We start from the raw sequence: 20,713 nt of genomic DNA, 5'->3' as shown, positions 1-20,713 counted from the left end.
CTATAAAGAACTTATTTAACTCAACAGAAAAGAAACAAACAATCCAATCATGAAATGGGCAAAAGACATGAACAGAAATTTCACCAAAGAAGACATACACATGGCCAACAAGCACATGAGAAAATGCTCCACATCACGGGCAAGTGCTTCTTTAGAGAATAAGTTGCAATCTACCTTCTTGTAAACTCACTGCCCCCCTGGAGACCCACAAAAGCTCTACTAGCAGCACTGATCATTATTTGCTCTGCCTACAGACACTCCAAACCTATTCTAAGGGAATTTTCTCACTCACAGTCCTACTATTTATTGGACTGTGCTCATATTGCAGGGCCCTACCTTTATCCCTAGACATAACTGACCCAACAAGATACCTGACTCAAAGGTTACTGATCCAGATGCTCTATAAAAATGAGCTGGACCAGTCAGATTCTTGCCCTATCTTTCAGGAACTGGAAATAAAACACAAAGAGGGAAGCTGCCAGTTGTTGGATACTACACAAAGAATATTTATGAGGAACTCAAGAGAGAGGGGAATGGAGCACAAGAACAGAGAGAAACAGAGATATAGAGAGCAAGAGACAGGGAATGTAAGTCTGAGAGAATCCATCCCTTAGAGACACCCATAATTTAGAACCAACCCTCAGATCCTGTCCTTGAAATCTATACCTGCTCTGACCATATAATAGCCATTAGCTACATAAATGTAAATTTAAATTAATTAAAATTAAAAATTCATAGTTTCACTGACACATTCGAAGTGCTCAATAGTCATGTTTGGCTAATGGCTACCACACTAGACAGTGCCAGTGAAGAACATTTCCGTCGTCTCAGAGTTCTATTGGACACTGTTGTCCTATATCTTTACAGTAAAGTCCACTTACCTGGAACAATATTTAAGTGCAAAGTAAGCACCTCTGTTCCTTGTTACCAAATGAGATCAATCAGATATATCCATTAGATGATTCAGTCCTTCATTCATTTAATATCAAATATGTATTTTTGTACAAGGTATCTTTTGAGTGCTAAGGATACATTTGTGAGCTGAACAGAGTCCATCCCTGGTGAAGCTTCAGTTATAACCTTCCAGATGTTAACAAGTCATCTCCATCTCTAAGTGTCCTCTAGTTTGGGCCAAATGCAGTCCCAGCTTCTCTAGCCAACCCTCAGGTGGCACAGATCCCAGGGTTTCTCCTCTGAGCTCCTCTTTGCATAAATTTCAGATTATCAATATCTCTCTTAAAACTTACAGTCCATAACCACATGTAATATTCTAAATATCCAGTACAGAATTCAATGGACTATTATCCCACTTGCTCCAAACATTGAATTTCCATTAATTCAGTTTGAGAATGCATTTACTTCTAAGGAGCCAGTCAAATCAGCCATGGCTGATTTGACCTAGTAAGCAGTCGAGTCAACAATGTTTTAAAGTTCTTCATAACAGAAACTGCTCTTCAGGTTGTCCATACCAAGTTTTACTTGTGCAACTGATATGTAAGCCAAAATGCAGATTTCCACATTTATCCTTGTTAAACTTTATCCTCCCTCCAAGTCAACATCAATCCACTAATTGTGTATGGTTGTTGGAGGTACTGTGTGAAGCCCCTGGTATGTGCCTAGCACATGGTTAGTGCTCATTAAAAGGTGGTCATTGATACTCTAATGATTTATTTTAGTAGGATATTTCCTTTTTTCCTCAGGGATAATTTATAATTTGAACTTGACTCAATTTAACATGTGCCACTGAGCTTCCATTATGGAACACAGTAGTCCTAGTTGGAGCTGGAGAGTCATAAAGATGAAACAGACTTGGTCCCTCCTCTCCTGGAGCTCACTGCTGGATGAGTGAAGAACATAGACATACACATCCAAAAAAAGCTTGAAATGAGAAGCAAGTTATGATTGATGGGTTTGCAGTAGCTAAGAGCATAGATCTAAGTCTGAGTGGCCTGGGCCTGAATTCAGCACTGTCTACCAGCTTTGTGACCTTGGGCAAGTCACTTAGATCTTTTGATCTTCAATTCCTCATCTGCAAAATGTGAATCACCATAGAACCCTCCTCATGGTGTGTGATAATGATACAGTAAGATAACAGGCATCAAATAGTCAGGCTCTATTTTCCGATGTTTGACTGTTGACAGCTTTTAAGCTCACCCCGTGCCTTCCCCTGCTGCCTCCCCTCAAGGCAAGCTGATGGAAAGCCCAGGTACTCCCTCCTTTGGCACCCCTCACCAAGGCTCCACTCACCAACCATAGTAAAAACCCCAAACCAGTCTCCTTTCCTTGCTCTCACAGGCCATTTTTGGATTAGCTTGGGATGCCTGCCCTGCTCACCCCAGAATTCTGCATTACACAAGTAATAAATCTTTCATCCCTCCAGGTGTGTGTGCTGTCAGCAGTCAACATCCATACCAAATTTGGGGTAGAAGTCCATTCTACCCCTACAGGGGCTGACAATATTAATCCAATAGCACAATGCTTGGTACACCATAGGTATTCATGGCAACTATGATATATATAAGGTTGATGTCACCTTATTCTGCCAAGCTAACAAGAAAGCACTCCCTGTTCTAACAATTATATAAAATTGTATTTTACAGACTGAGGCATGCATATCCCCAAGGGGCTCTTAAGCTATGCCAAGGTATGTGAATCCCATGAGAGTAAAAATTCTACACTACACATATTCATACTTGATTAGGGAAACATGGCATATTACAATTACCACAAAAATATTATGAAGCATAAGGCAAAATGCCAAGAATATTTTTAAGATAAAACAGGCTTAGAAAATGAGTGGGAAATACCAGAGAGGGAGACAGAACATGAGAGACTCCTAACTCTGGAAAACGAACAAGGGGTAGTGGAAAGGGAGGTGGGTGAGGGGTTGGGGTGACTGGGTGACAGGCACTGAGGGGAGCACTTGACAGGATGAGCACTGGGTGATATGCTATATGTTGGCAAATTGAACTCCATAAAAAATAAATAAATAAAAATAAAACAGGCTCCCCAAGAATTTCAGGTTTACAGAAGGCACTTTAGTTACAACCATAGAATGCATGGGGGTACTTATTTTCTCCTCCATCCTCAGAAACTCCTATATAAAAGTATGAGAAATTCCTGGTATATATTAAACTGGTGTCCCAGAAGCTACATGGAGGAGACTGTGTGAGCAGCAGCAAGGATCCCTTCTCCTGTCTCAGCAGACCTAGAGTTGCCTATGCAGGATAGCCCCACATCCCCCCTTGGCCTAATAGTGAGCTGGTCCTCTTCTGGTTGAGGCCATCATGTTACAGAGAAGAGCTGCAGCTCTGACTAGCTGGGGCTGGGTGAGGATGATCATGACAGAAGCAGCACATGTAAGACATGTAAGCTTGCACAGGTAATCTTGGGGTTGGTAGCAGTGATAGTATAATTCTTCTGGTCCCTAGGCTGGGTACACCAGTGAGCATATTAGTCTGCTCAGGCTACCATAACAAAATACCATAGATTGGATGTCTCGAACAAAAGAAATCAGAAACCACCTGATTTGGTTTCTGGTGAGAACTCTCTTCCTAGCTTGCAGACAGTCATCTTCTTACTATGTCCTAACATGATATAGAGAGAGATAAAAGAAGAGAGGGAGGGAGAAGGAGAAGGAGGGAGCAGTACTCTGGTGTCTATTCCTATAAGGACATTAATCCTAGCAGATTAGGGCCCTATCCTGATGACCTCATTTAATCTTAATACCTCCTTTTGGCTCTGTCTCCAAACAATTATACTGGGGTTAGGACTTTAACATATGAATTCTGGGGGACACAATTCAGTCCATAGCATTGAAAGGGCCCTGAGATATGCTTTAAGTGATATTTATTAGGGAGAAGAGAAGTATTCTGATATCCTTTGTGATACAATCTGTTCAATCTGCTCGTACCAGATACAACTTCAAACCATAGCAACACTTCATAGGAAAACACATTGGGAAAATAAATGCCTATTGATATTAGTGACCAGGGAAAGTAATCCAGCCAATCAGACTGAGAAACTCTGAGGCTCTACTCAGTACAGCATTATCTGCTCACGCATATGATGTTTTTACCATTGTTTTAACTCTTTTGCCCAGGGCAGTCTTCTGAATACTGTGACCATTGCAAAGGGAACAGTTATACTCTGATCCAAAAAGGAGTTCTTTCTCATGTTCTAGCTTAACCTCTCATTTCCAACAAGTATAAAGCAGAGAAGCAAACACTCCCTTTGTAATATCTTTCTCCCTTGCTCTACCCATTCTCTTTAACAAAACATTGAAAGAAATGGTCAGATTCCCCACTAGCACTCATTACTCAGACAAAGGTGGCTATCTTCTTTCTTCTGTTTCCTGAAATACGAAAGAAAAAGATAATGGAGATGTTTCTTGCTTCTTTCCTTTTTTATTTATTTATTTATTTATTTGTTTGTTTGTTTGTTTATTTATTTATGTCCATGTACAAGTAATGGTCCAAACCAGTGCTGTAGTGATCCAGGTTTTCTGTATTCATATTTATAGCCAGTCAGAAGTGGATTCACTGAGAGTTATAGAATCCCACCTCTCCAGGGAAAGGGATTGGACCTGATGTGGAGATGGAGGTAGATGACAAACTCAGGTCTCTCATGTTCTCTATGGTGCAACTACAGGATCAGAGTTCAATTTGATGCTTAAGTACCACAGCTACCCTTAACCTAGGATTCTTATATTACAACCTCCCCGTCTCCAAAGCATTCCTCTTAAGTTTTTGGTCTTATTTCAGTAATTCTTTTTATTTAAGATTGTATTTATTTATTCAGGAGATACACAGAGAATAAGAGAGGGAGGCAGAGACACAGGCAGAGGGAGAAGCAGGCTCCATGCAGGGAGCCTGACATGGGACTCCATCCCAGGTCTCCAGGATCAGGCGCTGGGCTGAAGGCGGTGCTAAACCACTGAGCCACCCAGGCTGCCCCCAGTAATTCTTTTATACATGTAACTTTCAGTTATCATAAGCCTTAAATGATTTCTTAAAGAATAAAGGAAAAAGAATGTTTTATGTAATACACACACACATATATATTTATATTTGTGTGTGTGTATATATATAATGTGTATAATAAAGAATGCTATGCCTAATAATAATGATCACCACTTATTGTGCACTTGCATGAGCCAGGTCTCTGATAGCTGCTTTACACACACCATCTCATTTAATCCCCTCACAATCTTGTTCCTTATTATCAGTAGATAAGGATGTGATTCAACAAGAGAATCTATTGCAGGTCTAAGTCAGAATGTCCAGGTCAGGGCCAGGAATTTATGTAGAAGTTGATTGCAGAGGGCAGCAAGAGACACTGAGTCCAGGAGCACTCACTGCTTTAACAGATACTCAGGATGGCTACAGATGTTGGAGGAAGATGATAAGCAGGTAGCAAGCTTAAACAATCTGTTATGGGGATTTGGGACCTCTATAGCTTTGGGGGAAATAATTCATGGGAATCAATGAACTCAACAACCATTGGTTTAAGTGCTCAAAATTTGATAGGTTCTCTGCCAATAGGGTATGGAGGATGAATGAGAAACTACCGCATCACTGCTCTCTATCTAGTAAGGATAGAAAAAGCATAAGAGGAGACTTCTTAGAGGAAGGGCATCAAAAGTGAGCCTTATTCACCCATGTTCACAACAGCTTTATTTACAACAGCCAAAAGGTGGAAGCAACCCAAGTGTCCATCGATGCATGAATGGATAAACAAAATATAGTATATATTTAAAATGGAATATGATTCATCCATAAAAAGGAAGGAAATCCTGATACATGCTACAACATGGATGAACCTTGAGAACATGATGCCAAGTGAAATAAGCCATCCTCAAAAAGAGGAATAGTGTTGGATTCCTCTTACATGAGGTACCTAGAGTAGTTAGAGTCATAGAAACAGAAAGTATAATGGTGGCTGCCATGGTCCAGGGGAAGGCGGAAATGGGTAGACATTGTGCAATGAATATAGACCTTCAGTTTTACAAGATGAAAAGAGTTCTGTGGATGGATGGTAGTCATGTTAGCACAACAATGTGGATGTACTTCATGCCACTGAACTGCACATTTACAATGGTTATGGTGGTAAACTTTATGTTATGCATATTTTACCACAATTTTCAAATTTAAAAAAATTAAGATTTTATTTATTTATTTGACAGAAAGAAAGAGAGAGTACAAGCAAGGGGAGCAGCAGGCAGAGAGGGAGAAGCAAATCCCTGCTGAGCAGGAAGCCTGATGTGGAGCTCAATCCCAGGACCCTGGGACCATGAGCCGAAGGCAGACACTTAAGCAACTGAGCCACTCAGGTGCCCCTTTAAAAAATTTTAGGTAAGTTTTAGTGATTGGGTCCTACTTGAACTTGTTGAAGACAGAACCAGGAAGACATAAATAAAAGCCAAAATTAAGAATGATCACAAATGTAAGCAAAGAGTCAAGAAGCAAGAGATCTAAGAGTACCTGGCAATTATTCCAAGCAATACAAACTTGATGCCTATAGTAGCTCCATAGTTCAGACTCAGTTTTACATAGAATTGATTGAGAAGGAAATGGTCCCAGGCTGGGTCTTGCTAAAGAAAATCCAAGTGAAGAGAATATTGGATTAGAGCAGGGAGTCAAGAGTATCTAGGCTGCCGCAGATGTGGTGATCACCTGGTAATCATAGGATCTTGACCAAATCTTCATTGTTTCTTTGCACCAACCACCCCAAGATTAGCAATTTCAGGCCACTCAACAAGGCACCATAACCCAGCATACCATTTAACAGAGATACAAGGAAGGCATCAGCAGAAAGAAGTCCCCTACCTCTTCACTCACAGTTCATAAAAAGGTTCCAACAGCTGCCTAAGTTATTAGGACCCACTTTTCAGGGTTTTATGGCCTGTGAGCCCTGTTTGGGTTCCCCCTGAAAGCTGAGCCTGAGACAGAGTGAGTGTAGGTAGTTTATTTAGGAAGCATCTCAGGTGACAGAAGGAAATGAAGAACCAAGGAAAGTAAGATAGGCAGGGAGAAAGACCAAATAGGGTGCAAAATTGGGCTTCCAGCTATTGGCCAAAAGGGTTCCATTTCCTGGGAGCTCCAGAGATGAGTACAGAGTGTCTGGATGAGTACTTATCCAGAGATGAGTACAGAGTGTCTCCTAGAATTGCCCATCTGATGGACAAGGGCCTGGGGCTTTCATCCACAGACTCTCATCTCCTGTTGGTTGAGACTGACTTCAGACACATCAACTCCCTGACATTTCCAGAGAGGCTTTCCAGGACCCAATTAGACTCTAACAGCTCAGAAAGTAGAACACATAAAGGAATTCTGTACCTCTGTGCTTCAGGTATGATGCCACCAGGTGAATCTGAGCTTCCAGAGAACTATCCTCCATAGCTGTGGCTAAGATTAGAAGTGGACATGAGATATGGGGCACCAAAAGTGTCTGCTATATGGACCTCCAGGGTCCTTAGAAAAATAAGGAGGGTTGCACTGAAAATTCCATGTACCTCTTTTCTCTTAGGATATCTGGGTATATTGTGCCCCTCTTCCCATAAACACCTAAGGATACAGGATTTTCTCATTGTTTTGGTACTTGGTCCCTCCCTTGTATCCACATGGGTACCAAATTATGCAGATTCTATATACAATAGAGGAAATGTATTTTTCAATATTCCACAGTAAAGGAAAATGGATTACCTCCAGTAAGCAATTTTAATAACAACTGAAGAAATATAGGAAGGAGATGACTATGATATTGCTTAATCCTAGAGTAATTATGTCTCCAGACCTGCAATGCTTTTGGAGGGGTCCAGCATACCACTCCCCTTTCCTGACTGAAACCACCCAAACAGACCAGCTGTGGCAGTCCTGGAGGTCTATTGCCCAGAGCTCCCTGCAAGGGAGAGTCTGCCATGAGGAGTGCAGGTAGCCGAAAGCCTCCAACTGCAGAGCCTTAGGATGCACTCCAGTATTCAAGCCAAGGCCAATGTCTCCCTGAGCAGCTCCTAGCCAATGACTGCACCCAACCAGAGAGTATTAAAGCCCAACAGTTTATGTTGTGATGATCCTCCAATGGGTAATCTCCACTCTGGAGCTGCTCATATGCACAGTTGAGACTTTCTCAGATTTACTCTATTAGCTGAGGCCCTTCCTACCCAATCCTCCTTCCTTCCTCCTCTTTATGCAGGTCAGAATTTTGCTGTGGTCTGAAGGCCTTCAGATGACAAAACTGACCTGAGAGATGGGGTATGCTTTGCCCAATCTGTCTCAAGAAATCATACAAAAACTAGAAGCAGAAAGTTCATATCTCGATGCTCCTATTACCATGCTCTACCCAGTAACACAGCCAAACATTATACTCATAGACGTGGCAGTTGTCTCACTAGGTGTTCAGACAACCAGTTAAATGTCCTCACATCTCCATTTGATATACTATGAAATTGAGAAGACACTTGCTTCACACCAGCTCTCAGGAATTGGGTGAAAAGAAAGAAAATACTTCTTGTTGCTGGAAAAAAAGCCATAAATAAATACAGAACTGTGCAGTCAGCTTTCACTTATTGGGGGCAAATGGATGGGCACACTGGCACAGATACGCAGCCTTGGGCTTCTATGACTGCCAGAGCAGCATCCAGACACTGAAAACAGAGAGACAGGAGCTAGAGGAGCTGATAGGGAGCCCCAAATAAGCCCTGAGGAGAGTGGCCAATCTGGGCCAGCCCTCTTAATATGTGCCTTTTCAAATGGAAAAAGAGTATACTTAAATTGTGCACAGATATGTGGTTTTTAAGCCTATGAAGAGAGAGATGCTCAAACTCACTCAGAATTACAGCAGTACAGAATTAAACTAACAATGAGATAGCATTATAAATTCATATTATCACAGACTGACTCACAGTATTGGTGAAGGTGTATGGAAAAACTGTGCTGGTGCAAATGTAAATTGTTGACATGTCTCCAGAGGGCAATTTGGTAATTTCTACTAAAACATAAAGTGCTCATATGCTTGGACCCAGATATCCTGCTTCTGATACTTCATGATACAGATCTATTTGCACAGATACATAAATGCTCAGAATGGTCATTGCGGCATAACTTGAAATAGCCAGTCACTGGAAATAAATTAAATGTCCATCATTAGAAATAAGGTTAAATAAATTGTAATTACTATGTGATGATGTAGAGTCAAATAATGTGTGGCTATGGGGGTGCCTAGGTGGCTCAGTTGATTAAGCATCCAATTCTTGATTTAAGCTGAGGTCATGATCTCAGAGTCCTAAGACTGAGCCCTACCTCCAGCTCCCCACTCAGCAGAGAATCTACTTTATCTCCCTCTCTCTCTCTCCCCTCCATGCATACTTTCTCTCTCTAAAAATAAATAAATAAATCTTTAAATAACAATAATGTGCAGTTGTGACAGAAAATAAGGAATATCTAACATGCTGATATGGGATAATCATTAAACTACACAGTTAACAGAAAGAAAGATGGAGAAGTATGTTATCATTTGTTTAAAAATAAGTACATACAAATTTACATATAAGCATATACATGCGTGCATATATGCAGATGCTTATACATACAGAGAGGTTGTTTTTTTGTTTGTTTGTTTGTTTGTTTGTTTGTTTGTTTGTTTGTTTGAAGTAGGTGTCACACCCAGTGTGGAACAACACAGGGCTTGTACTCATGATCCTGAGATCAAGACCTGAGCTGAGATCAAGTCAGATGCCTAACCAACTAAGCCACCCAGGTATCCTGCAGAGAATATTGTTGGAAGCAAAGATATGAAGCTGGTTAATAGTACCTACTATTCTGAGAAAGGATGTTTGGTGCGGAGGAAGCATACTTTTCACTGTTTAACCCTTACACTCTGTTTTTTACTATGTCTTTATCTTACTCATTTGAAGAAAAATGCTTTTTTCTCCAAATTTTTATTTTAATTCTAGTTAGTTAACATAAAATATTAGCTTCAGAAGTAGAATTTAGTGATTCCTCACTTACATACAACACCAAGTACTCATCACAAGTGCCCCCTTTAATACCCATCACCCATTTAGCCCATCCCCCAAGCACCTCCCCTCCAGCAACCCTCAGTCTGTTCTCTCTAGGTAAGAGTCTCTTATGGTTTGCTTCCCTCTTTTTCCCTTCCTCTACGCTCATCTGTTTTGTTTCTTAAATTCCACATTTGAGTGAAATCATATGGTATTGATCTTACTCTTATCAACTCACTTCACTTAGCATAATACCCTTTAGCTCCATCCACATCATTGTAAATGGCAAGATTTCATTCTTTTTTGTGACTGAGTAATATTCCATTGTACATATACCATATCATCTCTCTCCATTTGTCTATGGACATTTGGGTTCTCTCCATAGTTTGGCTATTGTTGATAATGCTGCTATAAACATCGGGGTACATATATCCCTTTGAATCGGTATTTTTATATCCTTTGAGTAAATAAGTATAATTGCTGGATTGTAAGGTAGTTCTATTGTTAACTTTTTGAGGAACCTCCATACTGTTTTCCAGAGTAGCTGTACCAGTTTGCATTCCCTTCAACAGTGCAAGAGGATTCCTCTTTCTCTGCATCTGCATCAACACCTGTTGTTTTTTGTGTTAATTGTAGCCATTCTGACAGGTGTGAAGTGGTATCTCATCATGGTTTTGATTTGTATTTCCCTGAAAATGAGTGATGTTGAGCGTCTGTTAGCCATCTGGATGTCTTCTTTGGAGAAATGTCTATTCAAGTCTTCTGCCTATTTCTTAACTGGATTATTGGTTTTTAGGGTGTTGAGTTTGATAAGTTCTTTATAGATTTTGGATACTGGCCCTTTATCTGATATGTTATTTGCAAATATCTTCACCTATTCCTAGGCTGCCTTTTAGTTTTGGGGGTTTTTTTTAATATTTTATTTATTTATTCATGAGAGACACAGAGAGAGAGGTAGAGACATAGGCAGAGGGAGAAGCAGGCTCCCTTCCGGGAGCCTGATACAGGACCCCAAGATCCCAGGATCACGACCTGCGCCAAAGGCAGATGCTCAACCACTGAGCCACCCAGGCGCCCTGCCTTTTAGTTTTGTTGATTGTTTCTTTTGCTGTGCAGAAGCTTTTTATAATCTTGATGAAGTCACAGTAGTTCATTTTTGAAGAAAAAAACCTCTTAAAATGTGTTTTCTCCTTGTAACACTGCTCCTAGTAGCAAAAGTAATCAAAGTGTGATTTGCAATTTATACTCCACACATACTTCCCCATCCATTTCTTGAATGTGGGCACAGAAAAATATTTCTACCCTCATTTTTTTTAATGTAAGATGGAACCAAAAGTAGTTGATGATTTGCCCAAGATCAATGGAGAAGTCACCTGGTGACTACCAGGTGACTGGGGTGACCCAGTCTCTAATTTTACCATCACTCATATCCATAACTTCAAGGAAAGAAGTGATGGAAGACAGATCTGAGTTTCCAGGCTCCAAATCCTAGGTTTTTTTCTTTCCACATCTCCCTCTGCTTCACAAGAAAGAAAATCGCTGGCTTCCATCTTTAAAAGCAGTGAAGCCACAAAGTTTTAAATAAAGTGAAGAAACAAATCCTGGGCAAATACAGGAAAGAAAGGGTCACAGAGGCCTGCTAGGCCATGGAAAGTGGCATGGGATGACGGAGGATGAGGTAACAATGGAGAAGAATGACCCCAGGCCCTGGAGAGATAACTTTCCTTATTAATTGCATATCCTCTGCTGAAGCCTTCTCATACCTTGACTGGAAAAGAAAAAGAACTCCTGAACCGGTTTCTTGGGGCACATTTTCCCAATAGTTAGATGTCTCTCCTCCCAAAAGAACCTGCAGGGATTCCCTGGGGAATCAGAAGAGGGTTTCCAGGTGTTGTCTGTCCACCTGGCATAGGTTACAAAGAAAGATAATGGGGAAGATTATCAAAGTGGTTAAAGAGAACCTCTGCCCATCATAGCCTCAAGGAAATACTGTGGCTAATCCCTTGAGATAAGATGACCTTGAATTGAGTTCCCTATTGCTGAATGGGCAAATCACGGCATGCCCTGGCCCCCTTCTTTGGAAAGAGATTGAGGTATTAAATTTTGTCTCAATGTTTATAAAAACTTCAGCAATGCATGATCCTGATGGGAGGAGAGAGGAGAATGTTCACAATTTGACAATCTATTGTTAAGCAAAAAGCCTGGTGGTTTTAGTACAAATCCTGCTAAGCCAGTTGAGCAAGAATCCCCCCAGATACCCAATCAAGTTCCTTTCAGTAATTTTCCATCCTCTCCCTCACTCTGCCTATAGGCTATAAATCTCTACCCACGCCTGCTGGATTCAACATTGAATTCAAACACTCTTCCACATTGCATAAAGTCTTCCTTGCCATTTTTTAACAAATGTCCAGTGCAATTTCTCTTTAATACCATTCAAAATGTGAACCATGTTCTAGAAGTATCAGCATCACTTGGGAGCTTATTAGGAATGCAGAATCTCAGGACCCACTCAGAAATGCTGAATCAGGATCTTCACTTTAACAAGATCCCCAGGTAATTTGTATGGTCATTAAAGTTCAAGAAGTACTGCTTTTGTCAACATAGCCCCAGTTTCTAAAATACCTGTGGGCCCTTAATTCCATGCTTTCAAGGCATTCCCTTTCATAGGGCCAACCATTCATGACCGCTCAAGGAGACTCCTCATTGCCTTATGCCCTACCTCATTTCAATTCATCCTGTCAACCTCCTCATTCACACTCCCCTAGGTTCTACTTCCCATGAGCTGAGCCTCCAGCGTGAGCTCTCCTCAATCATTCTGCTCTCTCCTTGTATATGTCAGGGGTGAAGGTGGTTCTTTGAATACTTAGGATGGTGGAAGAGAACAGGGTAAGTGGCCCTGACCAAGATCCAAACCTGGGATGGAGTTTAGAACAGCAACCAGACTTTTAATGCTGCCAATATTAACTTCTTGTTAGTGTATATGCTCAGCCAGTGTCTTTCCCCTGCTCTGTCTTGAGTCCCCCTTCTGTCATACTACAGGGAGCTAGGATAGGGACTAAGGTAGTTGTACTTGTTTTGACAAGCATGTGACATTGATAATAATTTGATCTAATAAAGCTAGATATGGAGAAGAAACCAAGCTATCCAGTTAGTGCCAAGATGCCAAGCAAGCCCAGATTAAGCCAGGACATACTCACATAAGAAAATTACTCGTTGTTTATCTGTTTATCTGAAAAGAAAATTTAACTGTATGTCCTATATTTTAGCTGGCAACTCTAGCCTAGCCTGTCTGGAAACTTCAGTGCTTATAAGTGGGATTTATATGGCACCAGAAGGTAAGACTACTGGAAGAGATCTCTGGTTACTGTCTCCTAACTGGGGAGCAAAGTTTCACTGGCAGGTTCACTCCTTATACCACTTCTTCAGTTTCTTAAGTGAATGGGTCTTATGAAGAAAGAAGAAAGATGAGATTTGGAAAGTATTGTGAAACACTACAATAAGGAGAAAGATATTTTAATTTGTATATAGCTCTTCAAAATACCGTTTTAAGCCAATCTTGAGATGTTTCATTGTCTATTTGGGAGATATCATGAGATCACTAAAGTATTGTAAGATTTGCTACTAGACTCCTGATATTTCTTTCTGATATTCTCTTTGGACTCCCAGGAGGGGCCCCCAGTGACAAAATTATGATTCTTCCACTCTCTACTCCCTACTCCACCAACTGCCCTTCATATTTACCTAGTAAAAGAAAAGTCTCTCTCCACCATGCCAAGTCTTTGGCTTTTACCTCTTTCAGGGTTCTATTCCTATTCAATCTTAAACTAGTTGTGTGTGATTGATGAATTTCTATTGTTTAGACTATGAGTTCCCTGAGGGCAAGATGTACAGCCTGGAGGGCCCTGACTCTGGTCCTGCCGGGGAAAGCCTTCCACAAATGTTCTCTGAATGAGTCCTGCATAACTTTCTCCTGAGCCTAAAAAGAGACCCCAGCTGGACTCTGACTAGACTCAACTAGACTGTGATTGGAACTGAAAATGAAATGGCATCAGTTTGTTCCAGAATCCCTGCCAGGGCTTACAGCGACAAAAACTACTGACAACACTCTTTACGGTGCACTCTCAAAAGATTTCTTTGGCCTCTGAATGTACTGGTGCTTTTGAAATGGATGCAAGCCTTTCCAAGCCTGCTGGGTTTCATTTTATAATCCGCTGCAACCATTAATAAGGAGAAAAAAGACTCTCATATGTTACCACTTTAGCCAGTTTCTTATTCAGAACTAGGAATGGGCCCCAGGAAGTGAGGCCTCCAACCTCTCAGGCAGGAGAAAAATAAAGACCTTTTCAAACTCTTTATTCAGACTTGTGAAAGCCCAGGATGAGAGTACTACCAATCATGGCCAGCTGAGAGACTCCAGACCAGTTCAGAATGAGAGGCCTATTGCACAGAGGCTTTAGTGGTAAAAGTAGAAGCACACAGAAGAGACCACACTCATCCCTGCTGAGGTTCTAGGTCCAGGTGAGACCCTACACCCAGTGAGAGTCTCTACTGATCCCTGAAGGTATTCCCAAGCTAGTTTATCTGGACCTCATGCCTTCTAAATCACATGATCCATCATCCCTAGGTGAGTTTTGCTTCCTCCTGCTTCTGAGAAAGGGGCACAGGCTAAGTGGTCATGAGGAAGGCTTCTACCTGTAAGACCCACCGAACTCCTCTATTCCCAGTGCCTTTCCTGAAATCTATTTATACTCATTATCCCAGCATGAAAAAGTAGCATTCTTTCAGTAGTGGACATAGGCTGATTTGTCTGCCCTATATCCACCTCCTGTCATTCTGATGCCATCAATCATAGTGTTCTAAACCACTGCCCTAAGAGATGCAAGGGTCTCAGACTGGGTCCATCATAAGTCCTTACACCTCTAGCAATAGTGGCTTTCCAAGGTGGGCTGCCCAGAGCTCTTCCCTGGCACTGATTCACAGACATTACAAAAGAGGTTTTCTACTGCTGGGGTAGCTGAGCTAGGAGGATGGGAATTTGGGGCTGTAAGCAAGGACCTGCCTGCAAAGAGCAGCCAAAGGAAAAAAAAAGATGAGAAATGGAGAGACATACATAAATCTTTTGTCAAGGTGCTCTGAATCCTTTAATTCTTCCTCTGATCATGAAACTACTCCACTACCCATTCCCTCTTTTGCTTAAGCTAGTTGAATTTGAGTTTTTATAGCTTGCAACAAAAGTCCATGATTAGTATACTCCCTAATCTTTCTTCCAACTGAGACAGACACTTGAGGAAATATGGACCCCCCTAATCAATTCAGGATAAAGGAGTCAGAATAGCAGGACGAAGAATGTACAAAAGTACAGACTCTCACATAATTGCTATAGAGTATGGCTGTGGCTGGCTGAGGTAGCTGTCCTAAACAATTAAACGAACAATAACCCTAATAACAGTGATAGCAACTAAGATTTGTGAGCACCCCTGGCCACGGCCATGATGAAACTGACTCTATTTCCCTTGTAAAAGCTGATGGATGAGATCAGGAAAGCTTTGACTAAACCGGGTCGTAGGGCAAGGAAGAGTTGAATTGAAATATCAAGTAGCACTGGTATACAACGCTGCCATTTTGGGGTGTTGCTAAGTATCAAATGAAAGCAGATGAGTTGTCTAAGAACTTTGAGAAGAATGAAGCAGTCATTTCCTTACAGAAAGGCTGAGAGAAGGCAGGGAGAGACTACACATCCCCTCTTCCCAGTGTTCAGCTACAACCATCCCAATTTATATTCTGCAACTGAGGTAGATGGTATTCTCCTATACGTGCTTAGCAAGCCTTCTTTCTTTTTTGAGATACTCAGTTTGTTTTCTGACCTGATACAGCAGTATACAGAAATTACTATTTTAACAACTGGCACCTGAGATCTCTTTTTTTTTTTAAGATTTATTTATTCATTTATTTATTTGAGAGAGAGAGAAGGGGGAGGGGCAAAGGAGAAAGAGAAAGACTCTTTTTTTTTTTTATAATTGGTAATTTATTTTAGAAAAAGAGAGTCAGAGAAAGAGCACAGACAGGAGTGCGGGGGAAGGGACAGACAGAGAGGGAGAGAAAGTCCTAAGCAGACCTCAGGGTGAGCACAGAGCCCAACCACAACCCCAACTGAAACCAAGAGTCAGAAACTTAACTGACTATGCCACTCAGGTGCCCCCTGAGATTTTATTTTATGTTTTATTTTATTTTACTTTACTTTTACACTTTATTTTTTCTTTCACTTTACCTTACCTTATTTTGTTTTACTTTATTTTTATTATTTGTTTGCTTTTTAGAAAAACCTGTCTTTCTTGGGGCACCTGGGTGGCTCAACCTTTGGCTCAGATAGTGATACAGGGTTCCTGGGATCAAGTCCCACATAGGGCTCCCCACAGGGAGCCTGCTTCTCCCTCTGCCTATGTCTCTGCCTCTCTCTGTGTATCTCTCATGAATAAATAAATAAAAAATCTTTTTAAAAAACTGTAATTCTTAAGAAACATACTTTGTTAGTCTGCTCTGCAATAGAGGAAGTGAATATTTATAAGGACAAGACATAAAAAGATAGGTAAACTTTGTTGTAGAAGAAACCATCCAGAATATTGGAAGTAGATAAAGAGATAAGAAAGGAAGGACGAAACAAGGCAGGAAGCAAGCAGAGTCTGCAAATTAGGAGCACCACTGAGAAGCTCCCTACAGTGGAATGGCCAAGGAAGTTTTAAGAATAGGGTATCAAATCTATACTTTTAATTTTTTTGTCTTTAACACATACAAACATCTTCCATCTCTTCAACCCTTAAGAAAGTCTAGCAACACATGTGGGTGGGCTAAAATGAAGGAAAACAGGCTGGAGGAAACAGTACCACAGCACAGATATAAGTAAAGAGAATAGTGGTAGTGATGAGGAGAACAAAGGCAAAAGAAGTATCAAGAAAATTATATTTCCTTACAACTCGCAGCCCATTGACAAACACTTGAGACAGCAGAATATGACTCTCCTCAAGGAACTTACAAGTGCTTTAATGTTAATGCTTTGCTAGAGGCAAAAAGCAATGGGTAGTTTGACAATAGTCAGATCTCCAGGATCCTATATATTTTATTTAACATATGAGAATCCTTTTGGAAATTTCCTTTATCTCTACCCACCCCCCAATTTAAAAGTATATATAATCAATCCCTTCTCACAATCCCAGTGCAGCTCTTTCTGCCCATAGGTCCTGCCCCTGTGTTTTAATAGAAACATTTTTTTGCACTGAAAAATGTCTCAAGAATTCTTTCTTGACCTTTACATCATCGGGAGAAGAAAGTGCATGAACTCACTTGCAACAGAAATCAGACCTAGAAATCAGAAGGTAACCACCATCCCAAACCAGGTATTCCCAGAAATTTTAGGGGGAACATTGGCTTTTTCAGAGGATGTGGGATAGATGTCTTCAGACAACTATTCTAAAACCCAAGGTTTAGGGGCATCTGGCTGGCTTGGTCTATAAAGCATGTGACTTTTGATCTCAGGGTTATAAGTTTAAGCTCCATGTTGGGCATGGAGTCTACTTAAAATTTAAAAAGTAAATAAAAATTTTAAAGTAAAAATTAAACAATAATAATAATAAAAAAAACAGGTTTCCAAGGACTCCTGCTTACACATCTGTTGTCCCAACTTGAACACAAAACTGTATATTCACACTCCCATGGACTCACAGACTTGAGATCTTTAAGGATAGCATCATGTCTTACCCTGCCACAATGCCTACAATGCATTTTTTGATAATCAACTTTATATTTTAGAATAGTTTTAGATTTACAGAAAATTTTCAAAAATAGTGAAATAGGGTTAATAGGGTTCCCATAAATCTCATGGTCCCCCTACTATTAATTTCTTCCATTAATACGGCACATTTATCACAATTAATGAACCAATCATCATATACTATTATTAAAGTCCATACTTTATTCAGTTTACCTTAGTTCTTACTTAATGTCTTTTTACTGTTCCAGGACCCCATCCAGGACATCACATTATATTTAGTCTTCGTGTCTCTTTAGGCTCCTATTGGCTGTGACATTTTCTCAGAATGTCCTTGCTTTTGATAACTTTGATGGTTTTAAGAAGTGCTCATCAGGTTTTTTATACAATGTCCCACAACTGCAATTGGTCTGATATTTTTCTCATGAGTAAACCAGGGTTATGGGGTTTGGGGAAGAAGACTGAAGAGGTTAAGCTCCACTGTCATCACATCATAACAAGTCTACACACAACATGAGTTATTGGTGTTGATTTTGGGTTTAATCTTCTGACTGAGATTGTGTCTGTCACATTTTTCACTGTAAAGTTACTGTCCCCCCATCCTGTCTTCTCCATACTTTATTTTGGGAAGAAGTCACAATGCACAGCCCAGCCCACACTATGGGAATCAAGAGTTAGGCATATTATCTATAGAAATTATTAGGCATATTATCTATAGAAATTACTTGGATTTAATATGCATAGGATCTTTCTGTATTCTTCCCCCCTCCTATTTATTTATTTATTCAATCACTTATTTACATCAATATGAATACATAGATACTGATTTTATACTTTGGGTTGTAATTCACTGCTGTTTTTTTGATCAAATTGTTCCAGCTTTGGTCACTGGAAGCTCTTTCCCTTGGAACTTCTATGCCTCCTTGACATGTCCCCATAACTCTGCTGGGGAGGTGGGTGTAGGGAGCTGAAGATTGTTTGTTTGTTTAGCATTCTTTTACTTTCTAGCATTACAAGATGCCCCAGGCTCATCTGGTATATTTCCTGCCCTCAGTCTTAGAAGATATGATTTCTTGTACTGGAGAATGGTGTTAAAAACCATTATCTAGATACCGGGTCTGCTCATTATTATTGGCAGGGAGAGGGGGTGCTGCTAGGCTCTTTCAGGTAATCGAATAAGCAAGAAAATACATATCTGTACACTAACTCAAGTATATACACATTTCTATAAATATATCTATATGTGACTATCCATATCTAAATTAGGCTAAACATGAGTTCAAACTCATGTCTCCAACTCTAATCCACTACCACATAGATCATTCTAACCTCTTCCTCTTGCTTATTTGTAAACTTCCACTCCAGTATCAAGAAACCTGGCTCCCACCATCCACTTATTTGTTCAATTCCAGTATAGACATATAGCATTATCAGAATTGTTAACCCAGACTCCCATGAGATACAACTTTAACGACTAGAATAAAATGCTTATGTACAGCTTTTTTTACCATTAGTTTTACAGATTCTACTCATTTCCAAAATTTCTTAGGTCAGCTCCTTTCCTCCCCAGCTCTGCTTTAGTGAAGTTGCTCCATACATTTGCAATACTATAAGGGATAGATTGTTTTGTCACCATCTGTACTACATCCTGGAATTCCTCTTGACTCCTAAATGATTTTTTTTTTAATTTTCAGACACTAAGGTTCATTCTTTGTGGTCAAGTTCAATGAGTTATGAAATATTATTTGTCACAATTACAATAATATACAGAATAGTTTCATTGCCCTAAAAAAATCTCCTATGCTTCACCTACTTAAGCTACACTCCCCTCTCCCCAGATCCTTGGCAACTACTTATTTTTTTATTGTCTTTATGGCTTTACTTCTTCCAAAATGTCACATAATTGAAATCAAACAATATGTAGCCTTTTTAGACTGGCTTCCTTCACTTAGCAATATGCATTTAGGACTGACCCATGTCTTTTTGTCGCTGAGTGGCTCATTTCATTTTATCACTGAGGAATATTCCATTGAATGGATGCACCATGATTTATCCATTCAACAACTGAAGGATATTTTGTTTGCTTTCAGGTTTGGGCGATTGTGAATAAAGCTGCTATAAAAATTCATATGCAGGCTTTTTTGTGGACATAGGTTTTCAAATCAGTTACAGAATTAACTAGGACTGTATCCCTAGAGTATATGATAATACTATGCTTAACTCTGTAAGAAATTGCCAAACTGTCTTCCAAAGTGACAGTACCATTTTGCATTCTCACCAGAAATAAATGAGTGCTTTCTTTTTCTGAATCCTTCCCAGCAACTGGTACTATTAGGACTTTCTTTCTTTCTTTTTTTCCTTTTTTGTTTTTTGTTTTTTTTTTTTTTTTTGCTATTTTAGTAGATATATAGTGGTATCATATTGCTCTTTTAATTTAGAATTCCCTAATGACAAATGATGTTTATTAGCAACTTTTCTTTTTTTTTTTTTAAGATTTTATTTTTTTATTCATGAGAGACAACAGAGAGATAGGTAGAGACATAGGCAGAGGGAGAAGCAGGATCCTCACAAGGAGCCTGATAAGGGACTCCATTCCATGACTCTGAGATCATGACTTGAGCCAAAGGCAGAGGCTCAACCACTGAGCCACCCAGGCATCCCATGTAGCAACTTTTCATATACTTATTTACCATCCATATATATTCTTTATTTAAGTGACTGTTTAGATTTTTGCCTACTTTTTAATTGGGTTGTTTTTTTTCTTATTGAGTTTTAAGGATTTTCTGTGTGTTTTGGATACAAGTCATTAATCAGATATATATTTTGTAAATATTTTATCCCAGTCTGTAGCTTATCTTTTCATTCTCTTTACAGTGTCTTTTGTAGAATTTGTTCATTTTGAAACAAACTTATCATGTCCAATTTATCAATTTTTTTTCTTTCATGGATCATGT

The 20,713-nt window shown here is 39.9% G+C and overlaps 1 protein-coding gene across 1 annotated transcript in view; it reads right to left on the bottom strand.

Annotated features, from left to right (window-relative positions):
* LOC144310237 (uncharacterized) overlaps window positions 1-20,713 on the bottom strand; it is a 331,034-nt gene that overhangs the window by 296,392 nt on the left and 13,929 nt on the right. The window lies entirely within an intron of this gene.

Source organism: Canis aureus, chromosome 3 (genome assembly GCF_053574225.1).
Source record: "Canis aureus isolate CA01 chromosome 3, VMU_Caureus_v.1.0, whole genome shotgun sequence".
Lineage (NCBI taxonomy): Eukaryota > Metazoa > Chordata > Mammalia > Carnivora > Canidae > Canis > Canis aureus.
Note: the sequence above shows the minus strand (reverse complement) of the source record. Positions and strands in the feature narration are given on the sequence as shown.